The sequence below is a fragment of the Podarcis pityusensis genome, assembly GCF_964106645.2.
Source record: "Podarcis pityusensis genome assembly, chromosome: 1".
In the NCBI taxonomy this organism is placed as follows: Eukaryota; Metazoa; Chordata; class Lepidosauria; order Squamata; family Lacertidae; genus Podarcis; species Podarcis pityusensis.
Genome location: NC_138028.1, coordinates 29,269,697 through 29,284,003, shown reverse-complemented (window position 1 = coordinate 29,284,003; position 14,307 = coordinate 29,269,697). Strand labels below are relative to the sequence as shown.

The window sequence follows — 14,307 nt, the reverse complement described above, 5'->3', positions numbered from 1 at the left end:
TGTTGGATTCCGCAAGTACTTCTGCCTCCCTTGCTAGGCAATGATATACCATAGCGTGCTTTCAATATTAGTGCAATTGATTGGTATTTCACTTCTAATGCTGCCAATAAATTACCTTGTTGGTCTACGATTGTTGGGAAAGGGCTTTTTAAAAAATCACACAAAAAACCTGCTTGTGATTCTGCTATTTTTTATGTGGTGAGGTGACTCATCATGGCAGGACAGTGGCTATTAATAATGCCTTACGTTCCAGATCTGTTGCTCTGTGCCTCTCATGTTCAGGAGAGAAAGAAAGCAGGAAAGGAGCTGCCTTTTTACGGGTTCTGTTTCTGTTGCTTGAAAGAGCAGGAAAAGCCCTGGAGTTTGCCTTCTCCTGTGCCAGGGGAAAAGTACTCAGATAGGAAGGTATGCGGGGTTTGGGGAAGCACCTAAAAAAAAAAAGGAGGCATGTGTGAAGGAAGAAGCAAGCCTGAATGTAGTTCTAACAAGTACTAATTTTATATGTGAAGCGTGCTCATGTGTTTTAACTGTCGGATGCCAAGGAGATAAAGAACTACACAACTTTTAGAAGACTTCTGAAGGCAGCCTTGTATCGGGAAGTTGCTAATGTTAGATGTTTTATTATGCTTTTATATGTGCTGGAAGCCACCCAGAGTGTGTATGGGGGTGGGGGTGGTAATAATAAAAAAAATTAAAAAAAAAAAAATAGCTGCAGGGACCAAGGGTGTTCATGTACCTTATTTTGGTACACTGGCTCAAACAAGTCATTCATGGACATGCTGTTGCCTTTCTTATTGGATAACTGGTTTGAGTCCTAAATTGTCAAAAAAGCCAGATGATTAACTAAGAAGCGAATTTCTACTCCGCACATGAAATAATTCTCATTTCTAAACGGAGTGACTAGAAAATATGTACTTCTGCATGAGATCTAGTCTTTTCTCTAAATCTAAGGGATGAGACAATTTTGAAGCTTATCTTGATTAGCACAAGGATGCAGCCAAGAAACTTGGAGAAGATGGTGTGTGTGGTTTATCCATCATGGCAATGAACTATCATGTGTGCCTGTTGCCATTTTTGGTTGATTGTGCCTTTTAATTTATCTGCTACTATTATGTAAGTAATCTTGAGTTAGTTTTGTGTTTTAAAAAAAGCAACTAGTGAGTTCAGTCAACAACAGCAAAAGTTCCAGGTGTAAGGGGCAGCACAGGGGAATAGGCAGAGTTGTTTCAGTGAGCAGGAGATGCTGTGTTTGCATGTGGAATTATCTCCAAATGAAGTAGTTTTGTAGAGATTGATTCTGGGATTTCAGGTAAATCCGCTTACCCCCTTTTAGGGGTGTGGTGGCTTTGCGGATGCCCAGTGCCTCCGTTCCCGCTGGCGATGCAGGGCTGGGCGTCAGGCTCTGATCCCTGCTGGAACGTGAGCTTTGGCTTGTGCTCCCGGCTTGAAATCCTACTCTGCATCAGCCTGCCAAATTGGCCAATGGCAGGCTGGCCCAGAGGGCTGAGCTCTCCAGGGGCGGGCTTAAGGAAGCAATCAGGCTTCCCTCAGCAGCGATGGAGCAAGCTGATTGGGCACCTGGGGCATCGCACATGCCCTGCACCCAGGGGCGGGGTGAGCTGGGGCAGGACACTTCGCGGGGCCTCCGAGGAGTCTGCCTGCCTCTTCCCACTCAGCCGCCCTACAGCTGAGGCGGGTGGTCCGTTAGGGGCAGCGTGGAGCCTGCAGGCGCCCAAGCCACCGTGTCACTTCCAGAAGAGAGATGTGGTTTGGGCATGCTGCAGGCCCCGCTGTGAGTGCTGCCTGGCGTTTTGTCACTCCCCCTCAGTGGTGACACCCGGGGCGGTCCACCCCCATCGCACCCCTTTCCTCCACCCCTGCCCTCATGTCTGCTCCCGGGGGATTTAAAACAGCCCATGCCAGCCCACGACGCCCAGCTCTTCTTTGTTGGATCAACTCATCCACTCTGGTAATTTTGCATTTACAGTGGTACCTCGGGATGCGAACGGGATCTGTTCCGGAGCCCCGTTCGCATCCTGAATGGAACATAAGGCACACCGGCACGCCTGCTGATCGTGTTTTGCCGCTTCCGCGCATCCGCGTGACATCATTTTGAGTGTCTGTGCATGCGCGATTGGCGAAACCTGGAAGTAACGTGCCACGGAGCGCAACCTGAAAGCGCTCAACCTGAAGCACATTCAACCCGAGGAATGACTGTACTCACTGAATTGACCTTTCTATGGCTGCGGTGGTCGCTGTACTAGTGAGGCCAGGTAGGAATTTGCCTACCAAGCGAATTGGCTATGACCTGGAGGTTTTGCCTACCCCATAGCAATCATCACAACTTTGGCGGTTTTGGCATTGGGTGACCTTAGCCTTGGTTGGAAGGGGGGTGTACCCTCGCTTTCCCCTCCAGAAATAGGGTATCTCGTTAAAGGGATCCATGATGGAGTTGCTTCTGTCCATTTGCCCAGACAGGGGGCTTGGGCATCAGCACTCCTAGAGGCGGGGATCCCTTCAGGGATCCCCCTATTTGATGTAAGACATAGGAATCCCTGCTGCCGGGTTGACCCTGATGTCATTTCTGGTAGGCAGCCCGGAAATGAATGTTTACCCAATGCCTATGCCAAACCATTTCATCTGTTGTCAATAAAGTTGTGGCCTGATTTGATCCCATTCAACTGTGTGGTCTCCTTTATTGGTAGCTCACCTGAGTGGGGGTGGGGTGGGGGAATATGCAGCCTGGGCCTGCAATCTTGTTAAGGAGAACTCAGTTACTGGTTAAACCCCCCCCCCCAAAAAAAAAAAAAATTTGCAAAAATTTATTTGGTACTTATTGGCAGCAGCAAGAATGTTTATGTTGGCACACTGGGTGTTGCAGTATGGTTAAAAAGGCTTTGGGACTTTGGTATTATCAGGAAAAATACTAATTGTAACAGATGCAAAACCACAGACAGCCTCTGGTAGGACCAGTTGTTCCATTTTTATCACCTCCTGGAATGAACACAGTTGCAAATACAGCATAGCTTGAAGTTTAAGCGAGGTTTTAGACTTGTGCAGAAGTTAGCAACATTTTCCTCAATAACAGGAGCTTTCTTTTCATAAAGAATTCTGTAACTCTGCTTTGGAAAACTCTGATAAAATGTCAATTATAAATAAGGAGGAAATATGTGAGAACACCTGGTGATTTTTTGGGTGGTGGTAGGATAACAATGCTTTTAAAGCAGCACTCTTAATAATCACAGATCAGGACAGGAGGAATTGCATTAAGTTGCTTATGCAAGTTGCAAGGTATTTCAACAAGGCATTTCAGTCTGAAAAGTGTCACTAGAATGTGTTGTTCTATCTGGTGTTGCATTTTTAATTCTGCTTGGTTGATTGGTTTTTACAATTTGTCCAGGAAGTTATCTAGCGCGGGAATGCCCTCCTTCAGCCCTTTGCGCTTGCGGGTCTCAGCGACCACCTGGCAGGGGCGGCTGGTGTTGTCGAACGGGTCTCCAGGCAGGATCTGCCAGTGGTCAAACACACACTGGGGGAAAGCCTGGCCACCTGTGTTGGATCTCAAGTCAGCAGTGAAGCCAAAGGACTCGTTGACAGGGAGATAGGCCTTGACCACAAACATGGGGGTGCCAGCCACCTGGGACTCCTCAAAGACGTGCCCCCGCTTCCTGTTCAGCACACCATAGATGCCACCCACAACCTGTTCTGGGCACTGGATCTCCACAAGGTAGATAGGCTCCATGAGGCGGGGCTGAGCCGTCAACACGCAGGCATAGAGGCACCTTCTGGCCGTGGGAATGATTTGGCCACCTCCGCGGTGGATGGCGTCCGCATGCAGGGTCACGTCGTGCACGTCAAAGCGGACGGCGCGCATGTTTTCCTCGCAAAGGGCACCCTCCTTCGTGGCCCACTGGAAGCCTGCCACAACGCTGTCCTTGATTTCGTTGAGGTACTGCACACCCTTGGTGATGTCCGTCAGGATGTTGGGGCCAGTGCCGTCCGGGCCGAAGCACCAGATCTTGCGGGCCTCGGCCACGTCCCACTCGTACTTCTCGGCCAGGTAACGGGCCCGTGTCTTCAGCTCCTGGCGGGCCGAGACGTCGCCTTTGTCGATGTCCTCGGCCAGGCCGTCGGGGAAGGGGCGGGCTTTCATGTACAGGCGGTTGTGCTTGTTGGGAGACTTGGAAAGGCACAGAACACTCGACTCCTCGCTGACCGTCTCGCGGTAAGAGACCACTGGGTCGGATTTCTTAATTGGAATGCAGGCATGGTCCTCCTCAAGATCCTTCAGGCAGATCTCCAGATGCAGTTCCCCAGCACCAGCTATGATGTGCTCCCCAGACTCCTCAATGATACACTGCACCATGGGGTCAGACTTGGCCAGCCTCTTCAGCCCCTCCACCAGCTTGGGCAGGTCGGCTGGGTTCTTGGCTTCCACAGCGACGCGCACCACGGGGCTGACGCTGAACTTCATGACACGCAGGTTGTGGGCGTGCTCAAAGGTGGTGATGGTGCCCGTCTTGACCAGGAACTGGTCGACGCCAACCAGCCCCACGATGTTGCCGCAAGGCACGTCCTCGATGGGCTCCACGTAGCGGCCCATCATGAGAATGGTTCTCTGGATTGGCTTCAGGTAGAGATCTTCCTTCTTGCCTGGGGTGTAGTTTGGTCCCATAATTCTGCACTTCAGGCCGGTGGACACAATGCCCGAGAAGACGCGCCCAAAGGCATAGAAGCGGCCCTTGTCAGTGGTCGGCACCATTTTGGAGATGTACATCATCAGGGGGCCCTTGGGGTCGCAGTTCTTAATTCCCATGGCAGCTTCGTCGTCAGGGGGCCCTTCATACAGCAACTCGCAGCGGTACTTCTGAGCGGTGACAGGAGAGGGCAGGTGGATGGTGATCATCTGCAGCAGTGCATCCCCAGCCGGCAGCCAGCGTCTCATCACAGCCTTCAGCAAGGGTTTCCCCTCATTGTCTTTATCCTCGCTGTCCAGCTTTATGTCTAGCTTCTCTATCAGTTTGGCGGTTTCCTCCTTCTTGAAGTTCATGATCGCATCGAACACCTTGAAAATCGGGTCCAGGATCAGCTGGCAGAAAGTCCTTGGCAGCTTCTTCCCATCTGGGCTGGTGGCCGACTTGCTGAATTTGCCAGTGGCTGGGTCAAAGTACCTGTCTCCCCACAGCTTCTTCATCATGTCTTCTACTTTCTTGGCACGGTCAGCTGTGCTCAGCAATGTGTTGTTTATGTTGGATGGTTGAACGTTGACCGCTGTGTTCAGGCTCCACACAGGTGTCAATAACAGCAGATTCTTGGTGGGACTGTGAATATAGGCCTGCAGTAGGGTTTTTACTACTCTGAGTTGTACCTAAAACATTAGTGCACAGTAGCTTACAGTGTGTGGAGACAATGCACAAGCACTTTCCACAGATTACTCTGAACAGAAGGGAGTAGCATTTTACCTGCTTGTGGCCTCTGGTCCCACGCTATGTACAGATTTGGTGGAGGGCTCTTCCTCACCTACTGCTGCACATGAACTAGGCTCGCAACCAGTGATCATAAACAAGTGGAATCCTGTTCCCCCTTGTCTACCTATTCAAATGAACATGTGAAAAGTGCTACAGGGAATAAAGGCAACTGTTGAATGTCCCATACCCCGATAGCTGCTGCTCATCAAAGGTAATACTAGGTGACCTGATTTCAAAATTAAGGCAGCTTTTATCTAATCATATTTCAAAGATGCAGATCAATGCCCTTCATTTATTCTGGAACGGCTGCTGGTACCCACCCAGACCCTGATTGGGCTTTTGCCCCTTGCTTACGTCTGTGAAACAAGCCCAGAAATTTGCAGTGAATGGCTGATAAGTGATATGTGAAAGTTGTCTTAAACTTCTATTCTCTACCTTGTTCCTCTGAACTCTGCCCACCACTCTGTGAATACTAACGCTGGCCTATAAATTATCCAGCAGGGCTCTGGCACTTAAGCGGCTGGTGTTTTCAGTGGCGTGCATGCATAATCGATCCAGGAGCCTGCCTCTGCTTTTAGCAGAGGCATTTGCAGAAACCTTGGGCTTTCAAAGCTTCCAGCCGTAGACTGCCCATATGAGCCCCCCCCCCTTCATCTTTCCCTGCCATCTCTTTCCATCCAAACCCTGCATCACTCCCACACCTTTTTCAAAGGGCTGAGTTATCGCCGCTGCGCGTAGAGGAGGGAGATTTTCACAAAGGGTGACGTGGAGGCAACTGACCAGTCTGCAAAGAGACATCTCATCGTGTGCTGGATTCTATCCATCCTGTTACATCACTTTTTGGAATCTGCTTCTTGTGCTTCCCATCAATTTCTCCCTTAACATGTGAAGCATCTTTCTCTGCTATTTTCGGGCTTCCTTGGAGAGCTGTTGCTGCCCGCATGAAGCTCCGTGCATCCTCTGGCTTTTATAGGTTGTGGTACAGTGCACAGAGTGGTGGGCTTCTAAGAATGCATCAGGTTTTCCACTTGTTGAGCTGGATTTTGGTACTGCTGAAAGAAAGCCCTTGGGTTGCTGTGGAAAGTTATTGTATTTTCGTTTTGAGGCTTTGGATTAGGATGAGACGATCAGCTGGCTCAAGACTAGGAACCGGTACTGGTATTAAATAAATTGTTCAGACCTTTGTTTAATTCTTTCCTTATAGTTCTCTGTAACTTGACTCATCCCTATGCATGGTAAATGATGGTGATTTTCATGAGTAATATAAACTAAGACCATGCCTGTAGTAGGGTCTTTTTCTTTTGTGGATAAATATAATTCTCAGCACACATTTTGTTAAGGATGCTATTCTGTTTTTTCTAGTCAATCACAAAGATGTAAGTTCCCACCCTTGATTCCTACCTTCCTTGACAGTTTTTCTTTTGCAATTATACTTTCCTAAGTATTAAATATTTCCCTTCTTGCAAAAAAAAATGGGAATCCTGACTGATGTGCTTTACCAAGGAAATTGTGCATCTGGCTGTATACAAAGTACTGTCAAACATACTGAGTAAACAAACTAAAAGGAAGACAATTTTCCTCTACTTTTTCAATTTTAGTTGTTTTGAGTGTTGTGTGTGAGATAATGTGATAGAAAAATAATGCAACTGAAATAGAGGTTTGTTGCTGCTTTTGTTGGGCTTTTTTTTTAAACAAAAAACCCACCAAAAATTCAACCTGATCTCCCTTCTGTTGAATTCCAGAATAAAATTGTTGGTGGCAAATTGAACTTGATTAAAGGTAAAGGGACCCCTGACCATTAGGTCCAGTTGCGGACAACTCTGGGGTTGCGGCACTCATCTCGCTTTACTGGCCAAGGGAGCCGGCATTTGTCTGCAGACAGCTTCCGGGACATGTGGCCAGCATGACTAAGCTGCTTCTGGCAAACCAGAGCAGCACAGAAACGCCGTTTACCTTCCCGCCAGAGCGGTACCTATTTATCTGCTTGCACTTTGACGTGCTTTTGAACTTCTAGGTTGGCAGGAGCTGGGACAGAGCAATGGGAGCTCACCCCGTCACAGGGATTCAAACCGCCGACCTTCTGATCGGCAAGCCTTAGGCTCTGTGCCACCCTTTTGAACTAGATTAGCTAATGACAATTTGCATTTTGTGTAAGTAGGTTTCCAGTTTTGAGAGCGTGTGTGTTTCTACGTATCTAGGTGATTAAAGATGCATTTTTAAAAGTGGGTGCAAAGATTAGTCTCGGTGCAGTATTGAGAACATATGTTCATAATCATGTATGGTTCCTGAGTTAGTGTACATAACATTCTGTGAGGCTCATCGAAAGTGACCATAGACTGATTCAGAAGTAAAGGGGAAATTGTGATTTGTTATGTAAATGAGATGTGCTGAGCTTTGAGTTTGTGCAAATTTCCTCTCCTTATTTTGTGCACTATGAGGAAGAGACTGAAAGCATCTACTGGTTTTAAATTTACAACAGTTACTTGTGGCAGTGTTAGAAACTTTTTTCTGTGAACCCCATGAGACCTCCAGGTATAGGGCGGTATATAAATTAATTAATTAATTAAAAATAAATAGAAACTGTTATGTGAAAACTTAAGAGCTTAATGGGACCTTAAACTTAGGTTATAGGCACCACAAGGGAATATCTAGGCGTACTTTTTAAATAACAGCAATACAAAGCTGAAAATGAATGAACTGCAGCTAAAATCTTGTTTAAATGGTCCAGTACTCTACTACTCTGAAGACTGCAAAAAACAAACAGGGCCATCTTACCCATAGGCACTAGGGGTGTGGGGCACCTGGGCATCGGGCTCTCAGGGGCGCCAGGCCGAGAGTCCAGGGCCTGAGTCTGGGGAAGAGCCTGCCCGTCGGTCGGAGCGCCGCAGTGGGCTCTTCTACTGTGGGTGGCTCTACACTGCGGGTTTGGGGGCGACTGAGCCAGCGAGATGCTGAGGCGGCCGGCTGGCTCCGCCCTCCTACGCGCCTGGGGCTGGGCAACCTGGGTTTCAGATTTGGGCTTGTTCTTGCATGCTGTTTTTTTTTAAAAGAACCCACAGTTCCTTGGATTTGGCTGTAGCTTTCCAGTCAATATCCCTTTCACATACGTTTATTCATAAATCTGTTCCATCTGGTTTCTGCATTAATCTGTATTTTTTAACCCCCCCCACTTGTTTAAATTAGCATTTTAATCTCAGTGTACACATTTCTAAATATATTTTATCTTAAACGCACACACACACATTTTGAGCTGAGAGCTGTGTTGCAAAATTTGGAGAGTTGGAATATGAGGAATAATGACATTGCAATCTTTGTATTAATTGAAAGGTGCAAATTTGATTGGTTCACTTAAAGATGCAGACCAAGGGAAATTCTCTACCATCTCTGCCACGACTTTGTTCTAGCGTCTCTTGAAACACAGAATTGTGTACTTGTTGTTTCAGAAAACCGCAAATAGTCTACCTTTGTTAGGCCAGTAAAATCTCATTTGCCTCCATGATATCTTTCTTCCAGAACAGTTTGACTCAAAGGTCAGGCCCTGAATTAGTGTTTAAACAAAGGCATTAGTCACTTTTACTGATCGTTGAAAGACTAAAGCTAATGCAATTGTATGATTGAATGTGTGGAGCTTCCAAATGGAAACACTTGGGATCTGCTGTTTCCTCATTGACTGCTCATGCCTTTGTTCACTTTGCCTTTCTTTCTCCTCCTGTAAAATAGGTACACTGAAGCAGTAGGCTGAGGGGAAGAATTAATAGCTAAGAATGCTTGAGTGGTGCTTCAGTGACAGTCAAGAGCCAATGACTTTGTCCTCTGTGCTTTGTCTCTTACAAGAAATGGAAGAATATTGCACTGTGGGGAACAAAGGCACAGATAACAGGAAGCAAAAGTAAGCAGGCTGCATGGTGTTTACTGTGTTGCTGCAACATAGAGGCAAAAGCTAAATATGTCCCCCCCACCCACATTAACATTTAAGAGCAACCTCCTTTGCTTGGAATGTGTGGCTGATAAATGCAGAAACAGCATATGTATGTAATATAAAACAGGTTCAAGCTAACATAGTGCTGTTCATTAATTCCAATGGCTCTATAAGTTTAATGCAGCCCAGTGTGTTCAGTACTTTGTAATGCTGAAATGTCTTTCATGATGGAACAAACATATATTTAGTGGTGTGTGGGGTTTGCATGCATTCTTAAGGCTGGTTGTGAAATGGGCTTCGGTTGTTGCTCCTGAGCATAGTTGGTATTTATTTTGATTTATTTATTACAAAATATTTGTATACACTACAATTTTATTTTAAAATATCAAAGCGGTTTACAGCCATAGTATGGTGGAACCCAAGGTTTTACTTCTTTTTTTAAAAAAAGAAGGTGGTAAAAAAGGTAATCCCAGAAGCCTGAGTTGCCCAGCTTCAACCTCAGTCCTCCAGATGTTCTTGGCCTACAACTCCCATGATCCCTAGCTAGCAGGACCCAGTGCTCAGGTATGATGGGAATTGTAGTCTCGGAATATCTGGAGGGCTGAGGCTGAGGAAGCCTGTATTAGACTCACCGGGAACATACAACATTTTGGGCAGATGTCATCTCTTCTTCATCAGTTTCCCATCTTTAAAGACTACTTTTTATTATTCCATTGTGCTTTATTTTGCTGCATTACAATCCCAGTTAGTTACTTTGAGCATTGGTGGAATGGTGGGATATTTGTTGTAAATAAATAAATGAGATATATTTAAAATTTGCAATACTTTTGTGCTGCTTTTCCAGCTCAGAGCAGTTTGCAACCAAGCGATTAAAAACAGTGGTCAGCAATAAGAATGGGAAATTATAACCAGCACAGCAGCAAAGCAATCCAAAGAGAAGAGAGAAAAATCACATAAACAGGGATGGGGATCCTGTGCCTGTTCAGATTTTTGTTGTAGGTCAGCTCCTTGCATCCCTGACCATTGGCTAAGCCAGGTAGGGCTTCTGAGAGTTGTAATCCAACAACCCGTTAGGGGCCAGAGGTTTTCCATCCAACATAGGCCAACTGAAATAAAAAAAAGATGTTCAAGTGGAATTTAAAAGTACCCAGTGCAGGATCTCCCTGGGCAGGGCATTCCATGCTCTCAATGCTGCTGTGAAGACCCCTTCTCACACATTACCACCAGCTTCACCTCTCGTGGTGGTGGAGAAAATATTATGGATAACATATAGGAACAGAAGATAAGCTAGGCAAAGGATTCTGAAGCATTTTGCTCACAGAAGAATGTCAGTAGGAGTTATTCCTTTTCCAAAAAGTTGGTGTTAGTGGGGAGAGTCTTCTTCAGCTTAAATGGTAAGCAACAACCACACACGAATTAAGTTGCCACACAGGAACAGAGCTGCTCCAGGGATGAATTTAAAGTGCCTTCTATGTGGTGTTTGTTCTGTGCTTTGGTCCTGGAAAGACTGTGTACTGTAGTTTGTAAGATTTGACCCCTCGTTGTGTCCTGTCACACATAAGCAGAGGAACAGAGCCCACATTCTACTCATGTATCTCAGTTACTTGTTACTTTTCAGATATATGGGGGGGAGGGGGTAACTCAGTCAAGTGACATTTTGAGTGGGACCCAACAGTTCAGCTCCATTCTTCCTTCGATGTGCTAGTGCCCTCCTTGTTGAGCAACATGTGAAGACTGCTGCAGAAATGGGGAAGTTCCCAACTCAAATCTTGCCTTGGACATAAACTCTGAGTGGCCATTTGGACAAGTTCCCTTTGCTTGGCCCCAGCGCCTTATGGAGATAATACACTTCTGCCTTAAACAGCCATTGTAAGGATTACTGCGATAATGTAAAGGAAGTCTTTTGAACACTTTGCTAAGTACTGTTATCAGAATACTTGTCCTTAAAGCAGACAGAGCACTTCTCAAAAAAATAATAATGGAAAAAATGCTGAGGTCTCTTTCCTCCCTCCTCCCCCCCCCCACTTTCTCCTGCTGTGTTTTGTTTACAGAACTTGTTCCATTATAGCTGTCAAAGTAAATTTCTTTATTCACTCCTTTGGACAAATCTGTTAAAGGCTCATTTGGTTAGTGCATGCTCTTGTCACCTCAGGAGACCCAGGATGAAGTGGATCAGAGGTTCCAAACAAAGTAAGTTTGCTGACCTTAGCTTGTCCCTAGAGAGCCTTTTTGTCCCCATCACAAGGCATTTCACAGTTTGCCTTGAATGGCAATCTCTGCTCAGGGGAGGTGAATGAATTGGAACAGCAGGGGGCTGTTGTGAATTAGGATTGATGTGTATTAGCAGTACTGGGGGAAGGAGCAACCAGGTATTCAACAAAAAGCAGAGGGATTTGCAGCTCAGAGCTGAAGTGCAAGAGTCCTCTTGGCTGCCCTAGATTTCCAACCAACTTGAGAAATCCTTAAATAAAATAGTGGAGTGAGTGCTCCCCTCAGTTGTGTGCTGTTTTTGACTTGCAGTGGTGCTTGCAGTTGACAGAGGTGAGCTGACTTCAGTTTTGTGTGGTCTACCTACTTTTACTGGTCTCCTTGAAGACATACAGTTGTTTAAAATGGCAAAGTGAGAGCTCGTATTTAGGATCCCTTTAACAGCGAAGGCATACACAATTTTCTATTGAGTGTTTCTGAGTATGTACTCTTCCTTAAGAATGTAAGAAGTACCTTATTAATTCTACGTAGTTCAGTCTGTTTTGCCAAAATCCTCAGTGGTGGAGCACATCCTTTGCATGCAAACTGTTTCAGATTCTATTCCTGGAATCTTCAGGTAGGACTGGGAAAGACCTCTGGAAAGACACTCCAAGTCGCTTCAGAGGAGACTAAGCTAAATGGACCAGTAGTCAGACTCAGCAGAGGTGAGGAACAATATCCAGTAAGCAAACAGGATCCTGAGTTCCCACACCCCTTGTGGGCTATTTTGACAGCTGGGAAGGGTGGCCCACCTGTCACTTATTGTCACAGTGACATCAGATGACCCACAGTAACACTTTTCCTTTGTGGGTGTGGCTCAAGTTGCAGATGCAGAACAAAGATCTCTTGCACCACTGGCTTGAATTCAAGCTGATGATTGAAAGGAAGAATTGGGAGTGTGCTTGAAAGTCCACTCCCAGTTCTTCCTCATTTTAGTGGTTGCTTGAAATTCCAAGTCTCGGTTTTGTTTTCTGTGCCTGGTATCCCATATGTTGCCAAGTGCGGTGAAAGTGGGTGCAGTGTGCCAAAAATGGCCTGGTAGGCCATATTGGGCCCACAGATCAGAGGTTCCCCACTTTGGGAGTATAGAGTCACATGTTTTGATTGTAAACACTCAATTGGAAATTGACTAGCAGGTCTTGGTCTGCTGTCTGCCCACCATTGAGTTATGACAATGCACTGGAACTAGACTTTAGTTAAACACGCAGTCCACCTCTTCCTTCACTAGAAGTTTGCTTTGTGCAACAGTTGATTTATGAATTTACTTTGTAACTCAGAGATGAGGAAGCTCTTGCCTTGAGGGCTGAATGCAGCTACCCAGGCCTCTCTGAATGGCGGCTGGGACTCTTCCCAAGTTCTTACTCATCAGCCTTGCTCCATGACATTCTCAAATACATTTGCTTGGCTGGGGTGTGCCCTTGAATGGCAGAAATGCTTCTCACTTGCCAGGATGGAGAGAGATGAGCATAGAAACCTGTTGTTCTTTTTTAAATGTGTGGCTGAGACTGTAGCCCACTGCACAGGGTTAAGAGTTGTATCTCTGGCCCCTGCCCACTTGACTTCAGTCCCACCCATCAATGACATGTGGCTTCTGGAAGGTTGCCCATGTAAATATATAGCTCTCAGGCTGCTGTAACCTACAAGCAAGTGGGATGATGGCTGGCTGCCCATTACCACCATCTGGAACAAGATGCTTGGAAATCAACAGAGCTTAATTTGGGCCCTGGTTTACTGATGCCTTAGCATCAGTTTTTAATGCTCTCATATATTCCTATTATATATATTATATGTAAGTGCCACCTGAGTGTACGCAGAATGCATTTTCTTCATCACTGAGTAATCGCAGAGCACCATCACACAATGGAGATCAGAGGACTTCCAGATGAGAAAGTGGTGCGTCATAATAATAGTTGTGGGGGACAATTTTAATCAGCATGGCAGCATGCAGGAAGGGGAGTAGCAGCCCTTCCCTCTCCAGGATTCAGCCATGACTCTCACAAAAATAGTCCCCTGCACTGCTATTTTCTTTGGGCGGGGGGGGGGGGGGGAGAGACTCCCATTGCTGCTTTTCATCAGAATTTTGGCTGGAGAGGCACTCCCTTTCCTGAGTGTGGCAGTCACAATGAAAATTGCCTCCATTCCTACTACCAACTCTAAAATCTATGATGTGTTTTTTAGTAATGGATTTAGCACTGCATGTAGTTTGGCCCTATGCCTGGACGCTAGGCTACCCAGGACAAATCCCCTGTTAAGCCCTATATCATGCCTGTCCACTTCAGGTACTCTCTAGAATTCCCCCCCCCCCCCAGGTATTTTAGGCCACTCAAGCTTTCCATGTCTAGCTCCTGTCCTGAAACTTTGCTTTGGCCATCTGCTCATTCTAACAGTTTTATTCCTGATGGTTTTCCCTGCTCTTTTGAACCAGGACCTTCAATATATCTACTCCAGGATCAGTTGGCATGCCTCTCAGTAGGGGAACAACAACAGGAGAGAGCCATTGTCCACATGTCCTGCTTATAGCCTTCCCCAAGTCAGTCTTGTTGGAAACAGGATGCTGGGCCAGACGGGCCTTTGGTCTAGATCAGGCATGGTCAAACATGGCCCTCCAGATGTTTTGGGACTACAACTCCCACCATCCCTAGCTAACAGGACCAGTGGTCAGGGATGATGGGA

The 14,307-nt window shown here is 46.3% G+C and overlaps 1 protein-coding gene and 1 pseudogene across 25 annotated transcripts in view; one reads left to right on the top strand and one right to left on the bottom strand.

The window, feature by feature from the left end:
- NRXN3 (neurexin 3) overlaps window positions 1-14,307 on the top strand; it is a 1,227,884-nt gene that overhangs the window by 16,679 nt on the left and 1,196,898 nt on the right. Inside the window, exon 1 of one of the 24 annotated variants that reach the window (XM_080973884.1) lies at window positions 6,602-6,620. The exons of the other annotated variants lie outside the window; for them this stretch is intronic. The gene's annotated coding sequence lies outside the window, so the exon portion shown is untranslated. Of the gene's footprint in view, window positions 1-6,601; window positions 6,621-14,307 lie in introns of those variants that run through there. 24 annotated transcript variants of the gene reach the window in all.
- On the bottom strand, window positions 3,357-5,234 carry LOC308474423 (elongation factor 2 pseudogene; annotated as a pseudogene). Its single transcript has one exon. The product of its transcript is annotated as an elongation factor 2 pseudogene (transcript).